The sequence below is a fragment of the Jaculus jaculus genome, chromosome 3 (assembly GCF_020740685.1).
Source record: "Jaculus jaculus isolate mJacJac1 chromosome 3, mJacJac1.mat.Y.cur, whole genome shotgun sequence".
Lineage (NCBI taxonomy): Eukaryota > Metazoa > Chordata > Mammalia > Rodentia > Dipodidae > Jaculus > Jaculus jaculus.
Genome location: NC_059104.1, coordinates 126,928,170 through 126,949,453, shown reverse-complemented (window position 1 = coordinate 126,949,453; position 21,284 = coordinate 126,928,170). Strand labels below are relative to the sequence as shown.

General features: G+C 43.2%; 1 protein-coding gene and 1 pseudogene across 2 annotated transcripts in view; both read right to left on the bottom strand.

Annotated features, from left to right (window-relative positions):
• Positions 1–21,284, bottom strand: part of Oca2 (OCA2 melanosomal transmembrane protein) — a 263,060-nt gene that overhangs the window by 116,950 nt on the left and 124,826 nt on the right. The window lies entirely within an intron of this gene.
• Positions 775–19,927, bottom strand: LOC105944269 (annotated as a pseudogene).

The following is a 21,284-nucleotide window of genomic DNA, read 5'->3' as shown; positions in this document are numbered from 1 at the left end:
TAAAAAGCTAATTTTAAAACAGAGTCAAGAGAACAGAAATCAGTTATCTGTCCTCTTCCAGGACAGGGAGAAGGTATCCTTCCCCACAGGAGCAAAACTATGGCTAGGAAGGTAGGCCTAGTCAGCTCCTGAGCCTTGGGGAGACACAGAAAGGGCCCACAGCCCTCGGCCAGAGGCAAGTGCAGCTTGTGGGCCACAGAACCTGATGGCTAAGTGAGAGTTCTGCAAGCAAGTTCTCATTTTTCCTGGAGATGGTATCCTTGCGTCTGCAGCAGCTGGCTGGACAAACTTTTACATTTTCAAAGAGGTGTGTTCCCGGGGTATTCAAAGGCAGCCTCTAGCCTTTCTCCTTAGCACAGGCCTTATGACACTGAGGCAAGGGCGTGGCTTGGCACTGGAGCCTGTGATGGTCTTCATCTCTGTAAAGCTCAATGGCTCACAGGATGACAGGAGAGGAGACAACTGACTTGGGAAGATTCTTAATCTTTCAGCTTCTCCCCCACTGAACCCCGCACACACAGAACCACAGTTCACCACAGATACCCACACTTAGAATCCAGAAACCCAACTCTGAGGGCAGGAAGTTCTAGATACTGATGGTGTGATTTGCCCACGCCACATATAAGCTGTCCTAATGCTCTTTCCAATCACTCTTCACTACTTCCAGGCTCCTTCTTGTTGAGGTGCTCCAGCTTCCATTTGCACGGGTCAGTCAGGAGGATCAGAAAGGCACAATGTAGCCAAGTCCTCTACTGGGATGGCTGCTGCTTAAAATCAGGAAGGCCAAGGGGCCCATAGCTGCCTGAGGATGCCATCATCTGCTCTGCTCAGCTCCTCAAAGATTGGGATCACGTTCAGCAACCCAGTATCTGCCATGTCATCAAACCAGGAGTGCACAGGCACTTTGTTCTCCAGGTGGAAGATGTCCAGGATAAAGGTTTTCCTCAGCCCCCCACCCCCACCCCAGGCAACTGAGGCCTTGACATAGCAGCCCTGGTGGAACACACAGGGCTCACAGAACAGGCAGGGCCCAGAACACTGCACACCAGAAGGTCTGTCACAGGGTCGGCATACTTGGCCAGGCTGGCAGTGAAGAAAACACATTCAAAGAGCATCCCCATTCGTCTCAGGAACTCATTCACGGGTAAGGCCTCTTGAGCACATACACCTGGTAAGTGGTCCCCTCAATCTCTACAGGCACTATGAAGTCAGCATTGTTGATTGGTTTAAAGGAGCTAGGCAGAAGGGTTTTTATCTCGGTCAATGACCATGCTGATCCTTCCTTGATCTTCTTCTGTCACCTCGGGGAGCAGGCAGGTCCCGGGGATCTGGTAAAACTGGTACTGGAGACACTGGAGCAGATTGGACTTAGCAGTGGTAATGGCTTCCTCCTTGTACTCAGTGAGGTGAGCTCAGTGGAGGAGCTTGACTGGCCAACATGCTGGGCATGAAAACAGCAAAAAAGGGCCTTGAAGATGTTACAGACACAAGGCTTCTTAGGAGAGGACTTGGAGACTAGACCTTGCTTGGTGAGCACCAGGGCATCTTCTCTCTGTGCCTGGGTGATGATGGAGCCATGTTCTATCTAACAATCCCACCAGCCTGGGCTGGCAGGGTGGGAAGACCTCAGGGCGGGCGGGCACACAGGCTGGCTGGGCTGGGCTGGAGAAGCCTGGGCAGGGGCAGCTCCAGCTCCAGCTCCAGAGACTCTGATTCCCAGAGCTATTCACATCCCTCAGTCTCGTTTCCTCCCATGCCCCCGGCCCCAATTCACCTGGTGGCAGCTCCAGGGTCCTCCCTAACCTTAATCTGTTTCTCTCTTCTATCATTTTCTTTCTTTCTTTCTTTCTTTCTTTTTTTTTTTTTTTTTTTTTTTTTTTTTGGTTTTTCAAAGTAGGGTTTCGCTCTAGCCCAGGCTGACCTGGAATTCACTATGTAGTCTCAGGGTGACCTCAAACTCATAGCAAACATCCTACCTGTGCCTCCCAAGTGCTGGGATTAAAGGTGTGTGCCACCACGCCTGGCTTCTTCTATCTTTTTTGATATCACTTATCTTTTTCTTCCTTCTTTTCCTTGGCACTGGCCTGTAACTTTCAGTACCAGCATGTGAATAACATCTACAATGAGCTCTTGATCAGAGAGAGCTACAAGTTTCCCCCAAAAAAGACAGATTTCTGTCAGAGTACTTGATGAGCCACCAAAGGTTAGTGGTAAGACCCTACCACTGAAGACACCATATGCTGTTGAAAGAGAACATAGAGTGACTTGGCTGGAATCTGGAAGAGAGACAGTCCCCACACAGTTAGCTCATCTAGTGCCAGAAGGTGCTACATTAGCGACTAGGGAAAAATGAGCAACTCGTGGTCTAAGCTACACAGCAGCAAACAACCTGACATGATGCTCACACAAGTGCAATAGTGGCACACAGCCATGGTGGGAACCAACTGTTCTTGAATTGGCTAACAGATCTTCTCAGTGGAACAGAATCTATAGCTAGAACTGGGAAATAAGTCATAATCATATCCAAAAAAATGAGTTCACTCTCCAATATCAAGCTCCCACCAATCTTGGGCTACAAGGAGGCCTAAGCATTAAATTCTCTCTAAACTAATAATGGTTATCCCATTTATCTGGAGCTAACTTCACTTCCCACTGGAGAATTTGCCTCTCTTTTTCAGATGGACACAGAACATGAGGAGAGAATCAGCCCATTGCACTCCATCAGGGCCCTAGCTGAAACCATAGAGTGATTGGACAAATGAGCAAGAGTGCTGCTTTCATGGTGAACCAGGTATCAACACAAGGGTGAAGGATATAGACACAAAAAACATACAACTACCAAACCAGATATCCAGAGACACAGAGGATCCCAAGACCTCATCACTGAAGTAGACCTAAAACAAACCCAGCATGGCTCAGGGAAATTCATGGAAGAGGGGGCAGAAAGATTGTTAGAGCCCCAAGTTGGAACATTATGCACAGAGACATTGCCTCTTCCCTGTAACTGACAGCTAACCCCACAATGCATGACCCACATTCCCCATATGGATAACTGACAACCCCAATGAGGAGGGTCCCTTCAGAGGGGGGAAGATAGGGAGGAGCTAAGGATGGTACCAACATGAGCTGTTTACACACTGAGTATGTACCTATCTAATAAAGAAAAAAAAAATCCTCTCCTATTCACCCTCTGTGGAGCACAGGACCCAGCATCTCTTCCTCCCTCCGTCCCTCCCTCCCTCCCTCCCTCCCTCCCTCTCTCTCTCTCTCCATGGAGCACAGCACCCAATGGGACCTGGTGCTTAAGTTGCAGCAGTTGGATTCCTTTTAGTAATCCTGCTCTCAAAGAGCAGGAGACTCCAAAGAGCTCTCATTTGTTCTGGGAGCCAAGTGTGCATTCCGACACAGCTGCAAGTGCACTGAGACCACCTCATCAATGCAGCAATACCAAGGACCTCCAAGACTGAACTCTAAGACTACAAAGCAAGTAAAGACCAATACACACACACACACACACACACACACACACACACACACACTGTTCCAAGTACCCACTCAATAACATGGGTGTGCCAGAAAACCTGACCAAGGCCCTATCTCCAAATGAGTAAATCTCACCTTATAATGAAAAAGCAGGAAAATAGGTCTCCCCCAAGAAATACCAATCCCACAGTACAGACCCCCATGAGAACTACCCAGAGAAAATTCCAAGGAGTTTAAAAGTATGATTATCAACATGTGTAAAGAATGCAAAGACTACACAGAAAAACGCATAAATGAGATTCTGCATAAATTCAAAGAAGACATAAATTCAAAAAGCCTAAATTAATTCCAACAAAACACAAACAGTTAAAAGAACAGAAGTCAAACAAAGATATCAAATGAAACTCCATAAGCAGATAGAAATCCTGAAGAAAGAACAAATTGAAATAAAGCTGGAAATGAAAAATCCAGCAAGTCAAACAAAAAACTCTGTGAAAAGCCTCACCAGTAGAATGGATCAAGTGGCAGACAGAAATTAAGCCTTGAAGACAAGACAGAGGAATTGGATCAATTCATCAAAAGCAATGAAAAGTTCAAGAAAGCATATGACTGGAACATGACAGAAATGTCAGACATCTTGAAAAAACCAAATGTTTTAATTAAGGGCATACCAAAAAGAGCAGAACTTCAAGCCAATGGCATATAAAATATTTTAATAAGATTATACAAGAAAATTATCCAAATCTAGGGAAAGAGATGCTTATCCAGGTATAACAGGCAAGCAGAATATATAAGAAAGTGGAGATTGTTTATTCCCAGGCACCTCATCACAGTAGGAAGGTGACATACTTTCAATCTTGTATCTTCAACTTCCCTAATCAGCATGTAGGGGATGGACTAGAACATGGGTAGGGTCCTCCGTGGAGCCCTTTGCAGAATGGGAGGGGGCAATGTGAGTCACATAGCAACTCAAGATGGGAGGAGGCGGTGTCTGTCAGCCTGAGTCCTGTCAGTGTCTGGAAGGATTGGAAGTCTTTGAGACCATAAGGTGTGCTGAGGAAAAGACAGAATGTTGACATTCAAAAAGTCAAGCATAAATCCATGTATCTTTTAGGGCTCATTTATCAGATACTCTATACCCTATTTTTCATTGCTGAATTTTGCTCTCATGATGCCCTAATTTATTTTAAAATTATCTCTATCAAAATCTGGCCTAAGTAAAAAAAATCCAGTTCTTAAGTCTCTAAAAACTAAAGAAAATTCTTATATATTTAACAGCTGATACATTTATTCATTTTGAAAGCATTTTGAATACATTATAATTAGAATTATTTTAAGTAAACTTGAATTACACCACTACTTTTGGATAATGTCACAGCAAGGTTAGAAATAGACAATCAAAACTGATAAAGAGCTCATTAAAAGTCATATTTGCTGCAAACATTCAAAAATAAAAATGCTCATGTGCTAATTTTCCCCAGAAACATGCATATATCTTAATGGTGAACTCACTAGCAATTTTATTTGTAAACAAGCACTTCCATGGAGACATGGATACAAGAGAAAAGACCCGCTGTTCAAATACCTGGCAGGCAAGCTCAGTGACCACTCAGTTTGTAGAAGGAACTCTCTTGTGCTGTTCCTTCACCCTGGCATCAGGACCCATTTGGAGACCAGTCCTGTCTAGTTTACATTCCATAGCAGTATGGAATGACCTAAAGTTATTAAAAAACACTAAATAAAAGGAGTGAAAATAATTATGGGCCCTGTAGAAAGTGGAGAAAGCTTATCCCTAAAACCTTGGACTGTGGCTTGTAAATTCCAGGGCCAGTATTGGGTTATCCCCAACAGTAAGCCGTGGTCATGGATTAATGAGGTCCCCAAAGTAAATGTAGATCATAGACAAAGCACTTAGTTACCTGCCAGAGCTAAAAGGTAAGACCCTACTGCTGAAGACACCACAGCCCATGGTCATAGCACATCAAGAGACCATGCTGAACTGAGATGGAAACCAGTTCCCTCCTAGCTAACCCTCATAGCACTGGAAAATGCTGTGGGACAATGGTTATCAACAGCATGAATAAGCACTCCTGCATGTTACAAAGACAACCACTGGGCAAAAGGTACACACCTGTGCAATAGTGACACACAGTCTACGCGGGTAACCAACTGCTCTCAGATTGGACATGAGACCTGCTCAGTGGGGGAGAACTCATACTTGGTATTTGGGAAACAAGTCCAAACACCATGGATAGGAAACTCCTAGACCTTAGAAACTCCACAACTATCTGGCTAAAAAGAGTGGGCTGGGCTGGAGAGATGGTTTAGAGATTAAGGCATTTGCCTACAAAGCCAAAGGACTTCAGTTCAATTCCCCCAGACCCACATAAGTCAGATGCACAAGGGGGCGTATGCATCTGGAGTTCGTTTGCAGTGGCTAGAGGCCCTGGCGTGCCCATTCTCTCTCTTTCTCTCTCTCTCTCTCTCCCCCTCTGTCTCTCTCTCTGTCTCTCTCTCTCTCTCTCTCTCTCCCTCCCTCCCTCCCTCCCTCCCTCTCCCCCCCCCCTCTCTCTCTCTCTCTCTCTCTCTCTCTCTCTCTCCCCCCTCTTTCTTTCTTTGTCTGTATGTGTGTGTGTCTGCCTCTTTCCCTCTCATGCTCAAATAAATAAATTTTTTTTTTGAAAAAAGAGTGGGCTTACACACCAAAAAGAAAACCTCTCAAATAACTGTGCTTATCCTCTCTAATCCAAGCTGCTCTCACGCTTGGGTGGAGAGTCTGTTTTGTCTTACAGATGGCAGAAAATATGGGAGAGATCCAGAATATATCAATACAAGAAAGGAAAGCCAAATATCTACCCCCAAATAAATAAATAAATAAAATATTTTTTTAAAAATTTCTCAAGACAGTTAATAATAAATGATATAGTGTTTTTATGCTGTAAGCCCTGGAGTTTTTAATAAAGTAACTTTATAAAAATAAGCAGAGCTTGGGCTGGAGGGAGGACTCAGCAATTAAAGGCATGTGCTTACAAAGCCTGATGACCTGGGTTTAATTCCCCAGTGCTCACATAAAACCAGATGCACAACGTGGCACATGCATCTAGAGTTCATTTGCAATGGAGGCCCTGACATGCCCATTGTCTTTTCTCTGTCTCTCTTTGCAAAATTAATAAATATATAAACTAATTAAATTAAAATAAACAAACAGAGCTTAACACTAAAGGAGATTAAAACACACCCACCAAGGTTCAGGAAACATTACAGAAGAGGGGGCAGAAAGACTGTAAAAGCCACGGAGTGAGAAGGAGTATCCTGAGGCACTGGCCCTCCACAGAGACTAAGTGGTGCATTCATGACCCCACAGTGAATACCAATAACTTACTGAGGAGGGCCCTCAGTGGAATGGGGGGCAGAGGAGAGGAGATGCAAGAGCATAACCCGATGAGAATATGACCAACATGCAATATATTCATATAGTCAGATAGTAAAGTTCATAATCAATGAAAAGTAAAACACTGGCTCCATCTGGAGTAAAGGATGACATCATCTGCAGTTAGTAATTTCCAAAGATTTCATAGAACCCCAGTCACTAAGTCAATGCTATTCATTGGATATTTACTACCTCTGTAAGACTTATTGTGCACAGGGAATAGTTAAAAACAGCTATCAGCAAGCCAATGGCCACCCTCACTAGAGGCGTTTCATGGCCTGGTCTTTAATAACACCTGTAGGTTCTATTTGACTCTTTTTCTACCTTTTACCCTCTTGCTCAGCTGATGATTGAGATTGGCTGATTTCTGTTGATACAAATTACAAATTCCATTCCCTAATAAACTTTATGTTGAGATTAAAAAAAAAAAGGATGGAAAGATGGCTTGGCGGTTAAGTGCTTGCCTGTGAAGCCTAAGGACCCCGTTTGTAGGCTCGATTCCCCAGGACCCACATAAGCCATATGCACAAGGTGGAGCATGCATCTGGAGCTCATTTGCAGTGGCTGGAGGCCCTGGTGTGCCCATTCTCCTACCTACCTGCATCTTTCTCTCTCTGTTGCTCTCAAATAAATAAAAAACAACAAAAAAAAAAAAAAAAACAAGCAGAGAGACACACAGAGAAAGAGCTTTAAAAAGGCTGCAACAGAGAAGTTGGTGTGAGTTATTAAGTATTCATGTGAAATTATTATGTGTAACTTGTAAATTAGAGCCTTTACGCTACCCATTCTTAGCATTATCACTGCTTTCAAAGGCACAGCCTGCGCTGAGCTAAAGATTTTCTACTAAGAGAGGCACATTTAAATCCAAACCCATGGGAAGGTTTTCCAAAGGTGAGCACCCAGGGGAGAATATGAACACAAAACACGAATGTGCCTGCACACAGAATCCTTCACTCGGGAAACGAGATCATCAATGCTTTCTACCAGTGGCAAAACGTGACATTACGTTTCACTTTCTTCTCAGTTTAAAATTCTGGTAAAAAAAAAAAAAAAAAAAAAAAGTCCTTCTAATAAGAAACTTTCTTAGATAAATCAATGAGAACCATTTTCCACAGAACAACTGTGAAAATTACTATGGATTATACCTCTGGACAGACTGTTGGATCAATAACCATGGATATGTTATAGATATGGGATCCTAAGTCTATGTCACATATAGCTTGGTGTCATTGATTTCTTTGTTTGGAAACATTTATTGAGTGCCTACTATGTAGCAGGCACTGTCAGCAGTGTTGGGGATTAAATGGTGACAAGAAAGAGACATTCACAGACTGGAGCTCAAACACTGATGAAGGCAGATAGACAAAAAGAATTACATGTTTGTATGTATGCACACATGCATACATACTACAGTGTTATTATAATGCAGAATAAGTAATAATATGTTGGAAGCTAATGGAAGCAAGGTAAGGAGCGAGCAAAAGAGAGTAGAGCTCTTTCTACAATGCCTGGAAGTCTTCCTGAGAATATTCGTATGTGCAGATGCTTCATGGCAGGCCATCCACCAACAGGGCAGGACCTCCCATCTAGAGGTGACAAGTGCATACACACACTCATCCAGCAAAAAGCCACTATTTCTGAAGCCAAGTGGGACAGTAAGCATGTGGTAGTTAATATCCATTTCATGGTTCAATGTGCTACTGTCAAAAGTACCAAATACTGAATGGAGAGATGACTGTGTTTAAGAGTACTTGCTTGCAAAGCCTGAAAGTCCGGTACCTACATAAAGCCATGCACAAAGTGGCACCATGAACCTGGAGTTCATTTGCAGTAGCAGGAGTCCCTGATGCATCCATTCTCTCTCTTTCTCTCTCTCTCTATCTCTCTCATAAACAAAAATAATTTTAAAAGGGCCAAATGCCATTACTCTTGCCAAAAGTTCCAAGAAAATAGATGGTGCTCACAGCATTCAGAAAGATAGCTACTCACCAAAAGTTTTACCACAAACCTTGAAGTGGCAGTTGAGGGCTGATTTTTCAGCACTGAAAAGGCACTTGACAAAGCCAGACTGCACAGGGCCTGGGCTCTGGGCTCCATGCCCAGCATCAGCAAACAAAAGGAAAAAAGTCACTCAGTGCTGACAGGTGCTCTTTGCAAAACTGTTTCAGGTAGGGAAAACTGGAACTAATCCAAATGTCAACAGACAGAAGAAGCTGATTGTAACCCATCTATGCAATGTAACATTGTACAGACTCTTAGAACAATGAAATAGAAATACATTTATATGGGGGAAAGACCATAACATATTATTGAAGACTATATATTATTACAATTTGGAAAGTAATTTTATTTATAAAAGCATATGCAAATATTATCCTAATTTTGATTTTAAAAGTCAACATACATATACAAAATAGGAAGGTTATGCATCAAGATGTTAAAAATAGCTATCAGTGGTTTAATTGTGGAATTTTTTGTTTCACTTTATACAAATTTCTAATTTCCTTTATTTTAAACTTAAATTCTGAAAATCAGGACATGAGAGATGGTTTAGCCCAGGTTTGATTCACCAGTATTCATGTCAAACCAGATGCACAGAGTGGCACATACATCTGGAATTCAGTTGCAGTAGCGGGAAGCCCTGCAGTGCCCATTCCTCCCTCCTTCCCTCTCTCTCCCTCTCTCTCTCTCTCTCTTTTTACTTCTCCCTTTCTCTCTCTCTCTATTTCTCCCTTTCTCTACATCTGTTCTCTCTGTTAGCAAATAAATGATAAACAATTTAATCTGAGAGTTTTTAATTGAAGGAAAACATTTTTGTAGTCATTCTTTTTGTTGTTTACCTAGAAGACAAGGCCCTGGTAAGATGGCTCTCAGAAGAAAACACAGTGGGAGATGAAGCCATCAGAAAGGTTCTACTCTGTGGTGATTTTAACATGTAACATGCATGTTAAATATGTGCAATTGCCTATAGTTAATGAGATAAGAATGACTGGAGTGAAAACCTGGATGTCCAAAGAGTATCAAGTTACCATCTCAGGAGCTTTTAAAGTTCTCTTTGGGGGAGCTAGGAAGATAGCTCACTAGTTAAGGGCACTTTCTGCTTAAGTATAAGTGCCTCCTAGGCCAAAAACCACCAAGTTTAACTTCCTAGAACCTATGTAAAAAGCTGGGTGTGCCCATACATGTCTGTGACCTCAGTCTCCCAGGAGCGTAGACCAGAGAATCACTGGGGCTCACTGACAGACAGAAATTCTGGGTTGAGGGAGAGACCCCATCTCAAGGAAAGAAATATGCAGATGATTTATATGAGAAGGGCACTCCATGTTCTCCTCTGGCCTCCACACACATTCATGAAACATGCATCAACACACACACACACACACATGCATATACCAAACATCACATACATATGCAATAAAGGTCTATTTTTTTATTTTGCTGTCATTGCAACATTAAAAAATGGTTTACTAACAAGGGTAAAGTAGGTAGACACAGAGAACACTCAACCCCTACCAAGCCAGATATCCAGAGACACAGAGGCTCCCAAGACCTCATCACTGAAGTAGACCTAAAACAAACCCAGCATGACTCAGAGAAATTTGCATTAAGAGGGGGTAGAAAGATTTTTAGAGCCAATGTTGGGACACTATGCACGGAGACATTGCCTCATACCCATAACTGATGGCTACCCCCACAATGCACGACCCGTATTTCCCAACAAGGAGGGTCCCTGTGGAGGGGGGAGGACAGGGAGGAGGCTAACGATGGTACCAACATGGCTGCATAAACACTGTGTACATAACTTACAAAAATTTTTTGAAATGACAAACAATGAAAAAAAGGTTTACTGTCCATATAAGAATAAATAGCTCACGGGCTGTAGAGATAGCTCAGCAGTTAAGAATAAGTAGCTCATAATTTAACAAAATACAAAACAAAACTACAATAAGAGCTTGGAGTCAAAATCTTGGTGGCTTGATTATCTTTATAAGTTGTCAAAATCAAAAAAAAAAAGTCTTTCATGAACACTAAAGAAAATGCTAAAGAAAAGTTCTTAAGTGAATGAATGACAGTGACTCTGATAAAATCTTCCCAAACCACAACAGTACACAATACAATACCAGATGTAGCTACACACTAAACCACAACACTACACATACACTGTAACTACACACTAAACCACAACACTCCAAACACACACTGCAGCTATACACTCAGCCACAATTCTACACACATCCACTTCAACTACACACTAAAACCACAACACTACACAAGCATATACACACACTGCAGTTACACACTAAACCACAACACTACACACACACACTGCAGCCACACACTAAGGCACAACACTACATACACCCACTGTAGCTACACACAAAGGAACTTTTCCAGGACTTCTACCTTGAAATTGTCAATCTTAGACTGGTATCACCCTTGTTATAAATCTGTGGCCAATAATTATTGTCTAAATGAGTCATGTAATCTTCCTTTTTGTCTTTAAAAGGTTATCCTGCCTCAACCTCCTTGAATATGCCCATAGTTACCATAATGTTTTGTTTTATTTGCAATGTTTTGCTATGTACAACTAAATACTGTTCTCTGAAGATATCTTGTGATGTTTACATAAAGATGTGTCTAATACCAGTTTCTTTAATATTTTCATTTATTTATTTGCAAGCAGAGAAAGAGAGATGGGGATACAGTGAGAATGGGGACATCAGGGCCTCTGGCCACTGCAAATGAATGCCAGATGCATGTGCCACATTATGCATCTGGTTTAACGTGAGTGCTGGGGAATCAAACCCAAGTTGTTAGCCTTTGCAGGCAAGTGCCTTAACAGCTGAGCCATCTCCTTACTTCCCTAATACCAAATTTTAGCTGTGCTTAATTCTTATTTGTAAACCCACAGTTGAGGCAAAACAAAAATCATTGGTAGAGGATAGAAAATAAACCTAAGTCCAAGTGATTAAAAATCCTTCAAAGTTCCTACCATTTATTTTTTTTAGTGGAGTTCTTCTAATGGGGAAGTCCATGAATGACACATAAGTGTCTTGCTTATAATTATTGACAGGCATAGAGGAATAGAACCCAACTCCAAGCTCTTACCTCGGAGGTGATGGCAAATCTCTCTAGTCAGAACCATGCAAGAGATTAGGAGGCTAAGGTGAAAAAGCAAGCTGGATGTGGAAGAGAAAGCCTGCTAATGCTGGAGGAATTTGCCCAGCATTCTTGAGCGATGGAAAGAAGCCGCCTTCAGAAGCAAGGCAGCGGGCAGCAGGTCAGTTGCTGCCTGCATCAAAACAGCGCATTAGACAGGTGATGAGGTGTGGGGCACAACAAGGAAAGGGCTGACCTGTGCCAGGAAGTGGGACAGCCATGCTGGGCAAACATCCCCCAAAGTGAAACTGCAGATGGCACCAGGAATCTCTCATGAATGGTCACCTGAGTCTCAAAGAACAGCAGGGCACAGCTGCTGAGTCCCCTTGAGCCATCTGAGATGTCCAGGATAGCTTGATGTGGCTGGAGACACAAGGCTGTCAGCAAGTTCTCTCCAGTGAACCAGGGGCTTTCAGTGCAGAACAAGCTGTACAGAACTACCCACCCAGAGTGACTTTGGGGACCAAGGTTTCATCTGAAGATGAAAGATTTTGATTGAATAAATCCCACTGTTCCATTCAGTGGATATTCTGGTCTCTCGCGAGATCAGCAGGACTTCTGTGTTATTGTGCCGTGGCCTATGTATTGAGAAAACATGAGAAGCTGGGCGTGGTGGCTCACGTCTTTAATCCCAGCACTTGGGAGGCAGAGGTAGGAGGATCACTGTGAGTTCGAGGCCACCCTGAGACCACATAGTGAATTCCAGGTCAGCCTGGGCTAGAGTGAGACCCTACCTCAAAAACCAAAACAGAAAAAAAAAAAAAAAAAAAAAAAAAAAAAAGCTTTCCAGAAAGCATGAGAAGCCAGCTAGTCACTTGGGGGCATATGACATGTATTGGAAAATTTTGAAGTTTCATGTTTTATCAAGAATTCTGACAGAAACTAAAACATGTGCCACTTCATGCATCTGGTTTTACCTGGGTACTGGGGAATCAAACCCTAGGTGGTTAGTCTTTGCAAGTGCCTTAACCACTGAGCAATCTCTCCAGGGTTTATTTTTTAGTGCCTTTCTTTTTCCCAAATTGATGTACAAATGGATTAAATTTAAGCCTAAGTGATTCAGTTTGCTTAAATAGAAATAAATTAAAAAACACATGAACAGAAGACACTGGCGCAGACAGTAAATCTAGCTCTGCGCTGAGACTCCCAGGGCACACACAGGGGCGCCCTCTCCTGGCAGAGGCTGGCCATCTCTGGGAAGCTGTGCCCCACAGGAAAAACAGCTAATGTGAAGTACCAGGAAGAGAATGAAAGACCCTGGGTCAGAAGCACAGGAAGTGACCAGTTGATGAAGGACCAGTGTCCTGTGGAGGAGGTCCCGAGGGGACAGTTTAGGAAGCCAGCACACCCCCGGGTGTGTGTTGTGAAGCATGAAGTCAGAATGTTTCTAGGTATAGGGATTTGTACAGATCAAGTGTGCGCTCGCTCGCTCGCTTTCACGCTCGCTCGCTCTCTTTTGCTCTTTCTCTTTCTCTCTCTCTCTCTCTCCCTCCCTCCCTCCCTCCCTCCCTCTCTCCCTCTCTCTCTCTCTCTGTCTCTCTCTCGTTTTCCAAAAGAAGCTAGTCATTTCCCTTTGGAACTTGACTGTCTTCACTCCCTATGAGCTCCCTGTTCCCATCCACCCACCACGATGGGTGCCTGAACCAGACTGCCTCACCCTGAGGAAGGAGCGGTAGAGCATGGGATAGCTACAGTACTGGTCGTTAATTACACAATGGGCTTTCTCTTCGATGACTTGGGGATAGCTTCTCTGGAAATAAAGCTAAGCAGAGCCCAGGTGTCAGGAGAGAAAAGGAGGAAGGAAAGAGGGAAGGAAGAAAGGCCATATCCAGGCATCCTCTCAACCTTCAATCAGGTGTACCTGGAATTAGCATCCATCCACAGCACAATCAAGTTTCCTCTGTTGATTACCAATTGAGTCTCTGGTTCCATGAATCTTTGACACTTCTTTATAAGAATGTTTATGTTAGGGCTGGAGAGATGGGTTAGTGGTTAAGCGCTTGCCTGTGAAGCCTAAGGACCCGGGTTTGAGGCTCGGTTCCCCAGGTCCCACGTTAGCCAGATGCACAAAGGGGCACAGGCATCTGGAGTTCGTTTGCAGAGGCTGGAAGCCCTGGCGTGCCCATTCTCTCTCTCCCTCTATCTGTCTTTCTCTCTGTGTCTGTCGCTCTCAAATAAATAAATAAATAAAAATTTTAAAAAAAAAGAATGTTTATGTTAAACACCTGATTATAAAATGACCCTGGTGTTCTTTCTTTCTTTTTGCTTCTCCTTTTATTAAAAGAGAAAGAGAGAAAGAAAGGGAGAAAGGTAGGGAAGGAGAAAGGAAGGGAGAGAGGGAGAAAACAAGGGAGGGAGGGAGGGAGGGAGGAAGGGAATGGACATGCTAGAGTCTCTTGCCACTGCAAACAAATTCCAGATCCATATGTCATTTTATGCAAATGGATTATATGGGTACTGGGGAATCAAACTCAGGCCAGCAAGCTTTGCAAGCAAACGCTTTTAACTGCTGAACCGTCTCTCCAGCCCCTCTTTGCTTCATCTTAAAAATAGCAGGAGCTTTGTCTGTGGTCACTCACAAAGGTATATGACCTGTTTTTTGCCACAAATAGCAGCAGCCAAGCATAGATGACAGAATGACCTGTGAGGTGGTTTGATTCAGGTGTCCTCCATAAACTTAGGTGTTCTGAATGCAAGGTTTCCAGCTGATGGGGATTTGGGAATTAGCGCCTCCTGGAAGGAGTGCATTATTGGGGGCAGGCTCATGGGTGTTATAGCCAACTCCCACTCTCCTGTTGCCTATACACCTTACGTTGGCCAGGGGGTGATGTCCACCCTCTCTGCTCATGCCGTCGTTCTCCCTGCCATCATGGAGCTTCCCTCTCAAGCCTGTAAGCCAAAATAAACCTCTTTTTACCCACAAGATGCTCTTGGTCAAGTGATTTCTACCAGCAATGTGAACCTGACTGCAACAGTAGAGTGGTGTAATTTGCTGCTAAACACCTGACTATGTGACTTTGGTCTTTTGGAGATGATTTTCAAGAGGAATGTGGAAGGATTTGAAGCCTTGGTCTAAGAGACACTTTGCAGTGCTGTAAGTACAGCTAAATGGACTATTCTGGTCAGAGCTGAAAGACCTGAAGGCAGTAAGAACTATGGACTGTGAGGTTCGGCTTGTGAGGGTGAGAAAGAGCTTTGCCTGGACTGGGCTAACAGTTTGTGTGAGAAGCTTGCTGTTATGGCCATGTCCTGAGAAGTTGTGCAGGGTTGCTTTGTGTAGAAATGAACTGGTGTGAGCAGAGGGATATGGCACAGAATAAAAATGAAATCTTTGTGTGAAATGATGTCCATTCAGCTGCAATTGAGAGATTACAACCTCTGAGGTTGGGCCAGCTGACCTGCACTGAGGCAACAGGAAGAATGTAGACTCTTTTGAAGGGGCCTGAGTGTTCAAGGAATGTCCCATTATTCAAAGTCTGCTTTATTCCCCCCTGGATTAATAAATTGGCACCCTACTTGATATTGTGGAGTATAAGAAATGCAGGAAAGAGAGGGTCATTGAATTTGGAACACCTTCCTGTGTTTTGGAAATGGCCATGGGCCTGGTGAAGCAGGTTTGCTGGATGCCTGCATGGAGACCCCATGGGGTCATGAGGATGAACCGTGGGTTGCAGTGGTGACCCAGTGGAGATGCCAGGATGACGAGATAGCTGTCATGGAGAGCTGCTGGCCCCAGAAGTTTTCCAGGACTGTGAGTAGCCTAGCTGGAGAAACAGTATTGGAACTCCAGAGACTTGCTGCTGATTAGAATTATAGGACTTAGAGACTTGTCATTGGCTAGAGTTATTGGACTTTGAACTTTGGTGTTTGCCCTCTTTAAATCGTGTATTGTTTACATATTTCTTTGCTATACCCAATGCCATCTTTTGCAGTATGAATGTTTATTCTGTGCCATTATGGGTTTTGGAGGGATTCTCTTTTTTTGTATTATGGCTCAGTTAAAAGGCCTTGGATTATGGGGATATATATTATTGGAACTGATAAAAAATATGGGGCCTTCAGGGAAATTTTGCAGAAGAGGGGGTGGAAAGAATGTCAGAGCCATATTTTGGGTCAGGATATGCAGAGACATTTATCGTACCAATGGCTGTGGGCTAACTCCACAAGGCATGACCCATATACCTCAACAAGGAGGGGCCAATGGGGAGGGGGTACATCATGGATGAGCCTAATAATAGTACCAAACTGTATTTGCTGAATAGAAAACTAATAAAAAAAAATAATAAATTTTTTAAAAATATGGGGCCTTTTAAAGATGGACTGAATGCATTGCATTTTACATCATGGATGGTTATCAGTTTATGGGGTCAGGGGCAGAATGTGGTGTTTGATTTAGGTGGCCCCCATAAATTTAGGTGTTCTGAATGCTAGGTTCCCAGCTGATGGAGATTTGGGAATTAAAACCTCCTGGAGGTATGTATTGTTGGGGGCGGGCTTATGGGTGTTTCCCCTTGCCAGTGTTTGGCACACTTTCCTGTTGCTATTGTCCACCTTATGTTGTCCAGGGCGTGATGTCCACCCTCTGTGCATACCATCATTTTCCCCTGCCATTGTGGAGCATCCCCTCGAGCCTGTAAGCCAAAATAAACCTTTTTTTCCCACAAGCTGCTCTTGTCTAGGTGATTTCTGCCAGCAATGCGAACCTGACTACAATAGTAAACCATCCAGTACCATACCCAGTGCCCAGGCTTTGAGCCAAATCAGCAAGGAGGAGAAATTAGAATAATGAATAGCCACCAGAGATGGCTGAAGGAAAAAGAGACAGACTCCCTTCTCTAAGACAGACTGACATCCATCTGGAAGGACAGTGTGTCTAGAGTCCTGAGGTTTGCCCACATGGCAGTTCCCCATGAGGACTCCTGACCTGAGTCTGTTCTCCTGCCTGTCTTTCCTCCTGGTGATTAAAGGTACAATGACCAGCAGTGGCGGTAGAACATGTGGAGGCTCACAGTACACACCAGTTCACCAATTATGGTCTGCATTGTAAGTAATGTCCCTTAGACACTGGTCACCTTCAGGAACACTAAGGGCTCACCCTTGGCAGAGGAACTATGGGGTATGGCATCTTCTAAGCATGGAAGGGGACAAAGGAGAGAAAGGTATGGCAGCTCCATACCTCCAAGAGGCATGTGGGGAGCACATGTGACAAACTCTGTATTCATGAGCCTCCCTCCCCTGCACTGTGAAGGCTGGCAAGCATGGGACAGGAGGCAGCGAAACTCTTACCAGAGCACTGCTGATAGTGTAAAGATCAAAGCAGCATTCTACACAACCCCTTTTCCCGCCCTTCAATAACACTGTATTTACCACTGCAGACGACCACACAGCTGCGATCCTGCACCCTAGAACCCCGTGCAGGGACTGAGGTCATTTAGGACCTGAGAAGTCTTTCTTCTTGGTGCATTAGCCACTCTCTTTCAGGCCTTTTGTTGTAACCATGATTTCCACCTATTCCTCTGCATAGGTCCCACGATGCTTAAGGGGATCTGGTTCAAAAAGCGTCAACTGGGAGATTAAAATAAAGATTTAAGGTCTAGAGAAATTGCTAAGTGGTTAAGACACTTGCCTGCAAAACCTAAGGACCCATGTTTGACTCTCCAGATCCCATGTAAGTCAGCTAAACAAAGGTGAGGCAAGCACAAGGTTTCACATGCCCACTAGGTGGCATAAGCATCTGGAGCTCAATTTCAGTGGCTGAGGCCCTAGTGCACCATTTCTCTCTCCCTCTCTCTCTAATTTTTTTTAAAATAAATAATTCAAAAAATGAAGATTTAAGTAATTTCCAATCACAGCCTCTGCCCTAAGGTACTTCCTATTGCTGAGAAAAGAAGCCCTAAAAACCTGAGATTTTCCCCAAGAGCTCAGTCACTCTATCTTGCCACTACATTCAACCTTCCCACTCCTGCTAGGAGTTGGGAAGGGATAAAGGGTTGAAAGTACCCTAGCGTCCAGTGACAGCCAGAAGAGAGTGATGTGGAAGGTCCATGCCATAGTTTTCAACTCAGAGAAAAGCTACTTGTACTTGCATTACATTGTCCCACTCTCATTTGGGGGTATTAATTTTTAATATTTTTGGAATATTTCTTCCATAAAAGAAGGTATCTTTTCTTTATGAGATTTTGAAACGAATATTTCATATGATACTCCTTGTAAACCACTCCCCCACATTAGAACAGGGAGCCCAGAAATTCTTCTATATACTAGATATTGGTCTCAACCTGCATGAACATTCTTTAAATTTATGAATCCAGCTTGCTGGCCATTGGCAAGAAAACATTACAGTTAACATGATGCATTCAGTTATGCTTAAACCTTTTCTACTCAGCTTCAGAATGGTTCTGAGTCACTGCTCAGCTTCTAAATTCCTTTAGGTATTGAGCCTTTATGAGAAGACAGGATAATATCAAGAGCATTGTATGAATGCCTACATCCATTCCCCCCACATCTCCAGGTCTGATCCCCCAAGAAGCCACACACAAGGCTTAGTTGCAGATCAAAACCCAAAGCATATTGTTTACTGACTGTCTTCCAGTGGTTCCCTTTTACAAATTGGCAATAAAATATAATACTGTCTACTTTTCCTCTCCTGAAAGTTTCTTCCCAAAAAATGGGAAAAGCAAAAAAAGAATAGTAAACTAACCTGAGGTGTTTTGAATTGGCCTCCCCAAAGTTCATGCGCAATAAACTTAACCCCCAATGGAAAAGTGTTGGCAGACAGGGCCAGAAGTGTTTAGTCTATGGATGCTCCTAATTCATGAAATGTATTAATATCATCAACAAAGAATGGGTTGATACAAAAGCAAGTTGCCTGCTCTTGCTTTTTCTCATACACTGTGTCCATCATATTATAACAAAGCAAGGCCTGACCAGATGCTGACACTTTAATTTTGAATGTCCAGACTCCAGAAGCATTAACCAATTCAACTTCTGCTCACTTCTGTCTGTGATTCTGTTACAACAACAGAAAATAGACTGAGTCATGTGCTTAACTTAAAGATATAATTATAAAATAGAGGATGAAGAGGATGGTGTCCCCAAAAACCTGAGAGAAAACATCTGATCCACAATGCAGAAGGAAGTGAAAGTGTAAAACTCAAGAAAGGCCACAGTAAAGAGTAAAGAGTGACAAGTGGAAGAGTATGGGATTAAAACACATTCACATAACAAGAGAAACAACAGAGTGAAGAAGATATAGCCTACAAATGGGAGAAAAGGAGATAGGGCCACCATCCATGGCTGGGAACAAACCAGTGGAAGGGTCAGAGGGGAGCAGGGCTGCGTGCCATTGTGAGACTTGTGAGAGTGAGCTATGAACCAGGTCTAGACACCATTCCAGGGAGCCTGTCTGGGAGGGAAAAACCAATAGAAGGTCAGAGGGGAGCAGGACTGCATGCCATTATGAAACTGGGTTGAGCGCCAGGGTGGTGCACCAGGGCTAGACACCTGGGAGGGAACAAGTCAGGGGAAGGTCAGTGGTGAGCGTCCAACCAACTTGGATTCTACTTCTTACACCCACTTTGTAAAACCCCAAAAGTTACTTGAAGAAGGGTTGCTGCAGAGGGCAACTATGTACCAGCTCCAGCCCTCAGGAGAATCTTGGAGCTGATCTCAGTCTAAAAAAACAGACAGTGAATAGGACTGGAAGAACAGTATCCGGCGTGGACATCAGGCAAGCCAGGCCTCCCAGGGTCTTACCCAGATTTTCTGGGTGGAGGCATACACAAAGTTGACCCTGTTCAGGCTCAAGTACACCCACCCAACCCAGTGGATAATCTTCAATCCCATGTCCACCATAATCAGTTTAGACTAGGCCACCCAACAGAAGCTACACAAGACCTGCTGTTGCTGCATTCTCAATGAGACAACTGAATTCAAGATGGGCAGATGCCAATGCAAGCAAATAATATACAAAACCCAGTAAAGGGATCCCCACCAAAATTACTTATCAAAGTGTAGAGGAAACCTAAGACACAGAAGGTCAAAATGAAATCTCAACAAGCATGTTAAACAAAAAACTTAATGAGAACATGATCAAAGGGCTAGTTGAATGGGAAGAAACTGGACAAAACATAATCAAATAGAAACTCTGCGAATCTGCAAAAAGAATTTAAATTACAAATCAAACATTGGTTCAAAGAAATAGATCAGGACTCCAAAAACATTGTCAAGTTAAAAAAAAATATGTGAACAGAACATGAGGGAACTTTGGGACACCTTAAAACTATAAAGAAAGCAAAATGTTACATTTCTCCACTGTTCTTGATACCTAGCCTAGAAAAATAGAGAAGTCATTTCCTTATAGGAGGCTCTGCTGATGGTAGACAAACAGGAGGCTCTAATAATGGCAGGTAAACAAGAGGCTCTGCTGGGATGAATAGCATTTCCTGGGGCCTGCACTGTTGAGCAAACTCCTTAAGAAAAGGGGGGCTCCTGGTCACAGGCCTACTTCGCATCCCCAGGAAGTGCTTCCTATAACTGACCAACAGATCTGTTTACAAGTTCCTTTGTTTTACTTTTATGGCTGTAACTGTCACATTTAAATTGTGATTTATGATTTAATTCCCATTCTGGTTTTTGTTTTTGTTTTTCCTAACATCATGTGGTTATTTCCAATAAAAGCTGACACTCTGAACAGGTCAGGGCTGCTGCCCTGCCCTGAGATTACCTCTGGGGTACAGACCTGATATACCAGACTTTCGTCTTTTTCTTTTCTTTCTTTTTATATCCAATAAAACTTTGCCTCACATTCCATGAGTTGATGGTCTTACTTGGGTGACACCAGACCCCATAACAAAAATTAACAAATATTTATATTATAGCCATACAACAAGAGGAAGAAATAAAATCCAAAGGCATAGCGAATATCTGCAAGAAAATTATTGAAGAAAATGTTCCCAGCCTTGTGAAAGAGTCACACAGGACACCAAACAGACAGGACCAGAGAAGAGACAGCCCATGACACATAGTAATCAAAGCACTAGACACAGAAAACAAGGAGAGAGGACGAAAAGCTATAAGAGAAAATCAGCTCATTATATCCAGAGGTAAACTTATAAATATTACCTCAGTTTTCAGTGGAAACCCTTAAAGCCAGAGAGCTTGGAACGGAGTATTTCAAAAGCTAAAAGACCATGGCTGCCAACCCAAAGTA